Source organism: Peromyscus maniculatus, chromosome 12, assembly GCF_049852395.1.
Source record: "Peromyscus maniculatus bairdii isolate BWxNUB_F1_BW_parent chromosome 12, HU_Pman_BW_mat_3.1, whole genome shotgun sequence".
NCBI classification, from domain to species: Eukaryota; Metazoa; Chordata; class Mammalia; order Rodentia; family Cricetidae; genus Peromyscus; species Peromyscus maniculatus.
In genome coordinates this window covers 15,384,308-15,390,307 of record NC_134863.1, presented here as the reverse complement: position 1 = coordinate 15,390,307, position 6,000 = coordinate 15,384,308, and positions in this window count along the sequence as shown.

Here is a 6,000-nt window from a genome sequence, read left to right as displayed (position 1 = left end):
GATCTCTGAGTTTGAGGTCAGCCTGGTCTACAGTCGAGACAGCCAGGACTGCACAGGGACATCCTGACTCTAGAAGTTAAGGTTTGAGTACTAGGTATACTTGCTGCCGGTCATTGCTTCAAGGCCAAATACAGTTCAGATCTTACATTTTAAAGACCAACCCGCAAAGGGTTGTGATGCAACTGCCTTTTCATAAGACGCCGCAGACTTGTAAGAAGTAGCAAATCACGGTACTGTGTAACTCTATAGTCCTGAACATATGCCCTGTGCATTATGGCCTTCTTTCAGGCTTGTGGGCACACCATTAACAGAACGCCACTAATGCTGACATGTAAAATAGCTTTTGTATACCGGACTGCCCACCCCTTTCCTGCTTTCTCTAATGAACAATGCAGTAAGCCTGGTGAGTTCAGGGTCTGAGCACGTGCTTTGGGTCAACTCTGTGATAATGTACGCGGTGAATGCATTCTGTTCGAGGCTCAGCTTCTAGTCACGGAAGATCAGGGACACTGGTAAGGACTCTCCCACTCTTATAGTTCTCAATGGTCTTGGGCTGAAGGAATATAATTGGCTTCACTCCTCCTTACACACAGGTCTGGTATTCACATGGTCTAAGTGATGGAAGGTTGGCAGAGAGAGCGTTGCTAAAAAACGGGGAACGACTTTCTTTTCTGACAATGACAGGAAAAGGTCACAGATTATTTAAACAATCAGGCTGAAGAGGCTTTAGGCCTTTCTTTTTAAAGACCGGAGAGCAGAAATAATAATAGAAAGTGCGTGTCATCCCTTTCAAGTGTGGTACAACAGCGTCTGGAAGCTGCTTGCTTGCTTGCCCATGCTTCCCAAAGGAAAAAATAATAAAGGAAAAAAAAAAAAAAAAACCCTGAAGGGCAGCAAAGCTTCTGGTGCCTGCCACTTCTGATCATGAGTGAGAGAGAGCAAGAGCAGGGCTCTCAGAAGCTGCTCCTTCTGATCCTTAGCATCCGAAACCTTCACTTGGCTTTTGGATTCACCCAGCCCCATCAGAGACTTTGGTCTACAACCGGTTAAAAATTGATAAGGTGAGGATTCGAGGACCGCCTCCCTTTACTCCGAAGCTTACAGTTTAACCTCCTGCTCCACCCCCAGACACAGCCACACAACGGACCCTTTCTACCCCTAAATTCTAAAGTGCCATAAATGCATGGCCAGATACAGCGCCATAGAAGTCACGGCACACGGGCGGCCTGTACATCACCGGGCTATTCTCCCTTCACATGGGCGAAGAAACTGAGTCCTGACAGCGGCTTTGCCCCTCGCCTCGTGAAAAGTTCCAGGCAGAATTGTAATTAGAAACCAAGGGCTTTGGGCAGCCAGCCCAGCCTTGTCTTCTTCCTCCCTCTATGGACCTCAGAGCCAGGTTTGTGTTCTCTGTGTGCACAGGCTACGTACACACCGGCATGTAGGGCACATGCACCCAGCCTCGGCAGCCTGACCTCAGGGGACAGTTTAATGACTTGAATTTCAGGCAGCTGAAAAAGTTTCTGCGGGCGGAGGCTGAAATAAACAAGAAAAGCCACTGTGGAGATGTGAATGGAAAAGTACCAGCCCTCCCTCCCTCCCCACATTCTTCCTCTCTCCAGCCTGCCCTGCCACCAAGCCGGCTTCAGATAGGCTTGGGCACGGTCAGGTGTACAGAGGGCGGTGTGGGGAAGAAGAAGAAGAAGAAAAAAAAGGCAGGCACAACACGTAAATCAAGTTTTTCCACTCCTAGCCCTCAGGTAGTAGTGAGAGCAGCCTGGTAGGCAGGCAGGCAGGCAGGCAGGCGAGCCGCTCTGAGTTTACAAATACTCAAGTCCCTTCCTCCCCACATCCCTCTCACTTGATGGTCCAGTTTCCGCTTTTCCTCATGCTAAGGTTTCGTGGGAAGTGAAAACCTTGCTATTCGAAACAGTGATCGAATGCAAAACGGCAAGTGATTGCGTGTTGCCATCTCCAGCACTTCTCTATTTTAAAACCCAGATATTCATGGCCGTCTGAGGTGAGGAGAGCACGGACAATCAGTTCTGTGATGGAAAGTTCTAAGTCAGGCTGGAAGAGGTTGCCAAAGGGGAGAAGATGATGATGATGGTGACAAAGAGGATGATGGGGGTGATGAAGAAGGAGGAGGAGGAGAAGGAAAAAGGGGGAGGAGGAGAATAATAATAATGAATGAATGAATGCATAAATGAATGCACGAACCAGCTTTGAGCAAGAGGAGAAAATGAAATGCGGCTGCATCCTCTTCACAAGGTGGTGGCTGGGAATCTGCCTAGGTCTGTCCTCTCCTGTCTCAGTATCTCTACATTTTTGCTCGATTTCTTGCTTTTCCCTCAGTCTCCCTGAACTCTACGACCCCTCTATTCTTTAAAACGTACAAAAGCCTTCTCCTGTGTTTAAGGATAATATACAGAGATGCGTATAGCAGGTTTTTTTGTTTATTTAGTTTGTTTTTCAAAAATGAGTTCTCATGTAGCCCAGACTGTCCTCCAACTCTCTATGTGGCCAAGGATGGCCTTGAACAACTAATCCTTTCCCTTCCTCCTCCCCAAGTGCTGGAATTAAAGAGTTTTGCCTGGCTTGTTTACAGCAGTTCTAAATAAGGGGTCTGAAATAGAATAGAGAGGCAAACTTTAGCAAACGCCATGCCCGACTCCTCAAAAAGCAGTGTCGAGATCTACAGCATAGACTGTGCACACAACCAAACCCACAGGACCAAACCAAGTCCCTTAAGCATGACCTGGAGTTGGTTAAACATGACCTGGAGTTGGTTCTCAGAGCCAGCTACAGTTTACATGGGGCCTAAGGCAGCCTTACCTTCCTCTGTTCTTCAAGAAACGGGGTACACACCACACCCCCGAGCCCAGACCCACAGGTAGCCTGAGCTTCAGAAATGGCACAGGGCCATCAAATCACACAGGCTTGCTGACTCTAGGTTAGCAATGAGGGCCAGTCTAGCCTTTGGGAAGAAGGACCGGGAGGAAAGATTAATCTGTAAGACTTCTCTTCTCGTTCTAAAATCTACAGTCCTGTGACATGACAGTTTAAGAGACCCGTGGAGGTCCCAGAAGGTCCTGACAGGTGGGACACACTTCCAAGTCTCCATAGCAAGTGGACAGGGCAGTGTTTACCCCAAGGATAGGTTCCTTTTCAAATATGACTGAATTGTGGGAAAGGTTTTGTGAAGGGAACCCGGTATGAAATGGGTTCCAGTCTTTAAACACATGTAATATTAGTACCAGGATATTTTATTTTGTAATAAAGCTTACATTTGCCCAGCACCTGTGCTCAGAGACCCATTCCTACGCTGAGTCTGCCGGTCAGCATGGAAGCTGGCCTGGCCCTCTATTCTGAGTATTAGCAAGCAGGAATCATTAAATCATCGCATTAGTTGATACACAGTGCTCTCATGGCTGCAGAAATAATTCTTAGGAAACTAGGGCATGGGATCACTTGTGAGGGTTCCATAAGGATAATTTAAAAGAATCTGAATATATTCAAGTCCTTTTTTACCCCCCAATAATAGCACTCTGGAGTTCAGGGGGCCCACATAGCTGGAAGTGATAGGGAAAGACCAGTGATGAGAGAATGGCATTCGGGAAGAGATTAAATTGGTATAGAACTTGATAAAGTTACTTTCCCAGGAATTGAAGAAATTGAAAGGTCAGTGCCCAATTTTCTTCAACATTCATGCAGCAGAGAGAAAAGAAGCTCCTCTAAAAGTAGGCGCCTCCTTCCATTCTGGTCCGTTTCTTCCAACATCAACACTTTGATGTGGGGTAGGAGTTGAGACAGAGAGAGAGAGAGAAGGAAAAAACAAAAACAAAAATACAACACAACAAAACCCCACCGCAGTAATACACACTGTGGCGCGTGGTCCCAGAGAGGATGCAAGGCTTCTGGTGATGGGGACAATTATCGATAAGCAGCCCGGGTGGGCTCTTGCTCCGGAAACTTGAGAGAATCGAAGCCGGCTTGAGGTAGGAGAAGGGTAAATTCCTTCCCAGCCCCCACTCTGGCTGGCTCTACCGCCTGAGGGAGCACATTTCCCTTTGCTCTGCAGCGCCCCCATGGGGCTAAGAGTGGAGTGGCCAGGAGAACAGAAGATGCACAGGACAAAATGAGTGTTATGTTTAAGGCTTGGGGGGTAAGAGTCAGGGGAGGAGGCACACGGTCAATTTGACAAGAAAAATAACCAAAATAAATAAACAAACAAGCCGTTCCATTTATAGGAACAACAACAGAGCAACACCATACAATTGCTGCTGTAACAGCTACGGAAGCTGCTGAGAAACCTGAAGTACTCACTGCTCGGAAAAGGTAGACAGCTAGCTACACAAAGCAAATCACTTCAGCAGGAGCAGGGTGTCATTTTGGTCCAATGGGATTTACTTGATACTCTAAAAGGAGAGGGAATGGGGACCCTAAATACAAAAACCAAAAGCAGCCACCATGCTTCACGGCAGCGTGGACCCCATCTGACCAAGTCATGGGTCTCGGAAGTAAAATGTTCGTTTCCACAGTGGTGGTAGGATTAGGCCTGTGTATATTCCTCAAAAATCCTTCACAAGACAGGCTTTTCCGCCGGGGCTGCAGTAATCCATCTGCCAATACGTATTAAAATATCCAGATTTCTCAGGGACAGACAAGGGATTTTATAAGTTCCGACCCCCGTGGAAAACAATCAGCTCTTTTGGACTGTCTCTGTTCTAAGGCCTGTGACATCACCTTTTGAAGTGGTGGTGTTACTCCAACAACATAGCTGAAACTTCTTATAGGACCATTGGGGGGGGGGCAGAGATCCCCCCAAACCCCTAAACCATCAGCAGCGCTCAGAGCTCTGCTCACATCTCTGTTTTTCAGCCCAGATGTGGGGTTGTGGTCCACAGATAGTCATCAGAAATTATATGTGAGGACATTTTGCAGAACAGAACCTTTCAGAAGTCATCCGTGATTTAACGAGCCGCTTGAAGGACATTCGCAGCGAAAGCCCAGAACAGCCTGACCTTTGAACGCCTCTTTGGCTCCAAACACTTTGGGTTAATTCTTAAGGAATCCGAATATTCTTTTCCCCTCACACCCTTCTTTCAAGAGACAGACATAAAAGAAACAAGAGTCTCCCTCATTCAGGGATGAGTAGGAGGGCAAAAACCCCCAACCAACGTTTAAATAGGGAAACTGGCAGCTTTGAACAAACAAGCCAGGGCCCACAGTAAAAGGATTCTGCCCAGCACTCGCCTTTTAAAATAAAGGAGGAAAGAAGGGAAGGAGAGCTTTTCCCTGGCTGCTCCTCCTCTCCGAGCTCCTCTCCAGAGCCCAGAGGACCCGGCTGGGCTGCGTGCTGTGGCGTCTAGCTGTGGCACAGCCTGTTCTCAATACACGCAGTATCTGCGATCCTGGCAGCCAGGCCTTTAGAATTCCCTCAGGCTGATCCCTTCAACACATACTGAAGAGATTTTTTCCCCCCCTCAACGACCTTGAAACGAACCCAGGGGGAGGGGGGGAAAGGAAAAAAAAATGTTCAAGACCTTAAGAAAAAGCAAAACACAAACATGTATTTGGCTTCAGAGAATTTTGTAGCAGACAAGCAAACACGTACCCCCATACACATTTCCAACATCAAGAAATTTCCTAAGAGTCAACAGTAACAGAAAGAGGAAACCCACCACTTGCTGTCCTGGAAAGAAATAAACCAGACCAAATCCTTTTACATCTCTTTCAAGTGCAGGAGAGCCCTCCCTTCAGTAAAAGTCCAAGAGGGAGAGAAAGCTACCCCAAGGGCGGTGTGTGGTGTGGTGTGGTGTGTGTGTGTGTGTGTGTGTGTGTGTGTGTGTGTGTGTGTGGTGGGGGGTGGAGGCTGAGGTTGTCATATGTGGCCAAAAAAATTTAAGCTTCTGTCAGTGGTGTTAGGGTTGAAATAATGCATATTTTAAATGCCTGAGCGATTCAAAAGGGAAAGAAAAGAACACAGAGACAATAAAA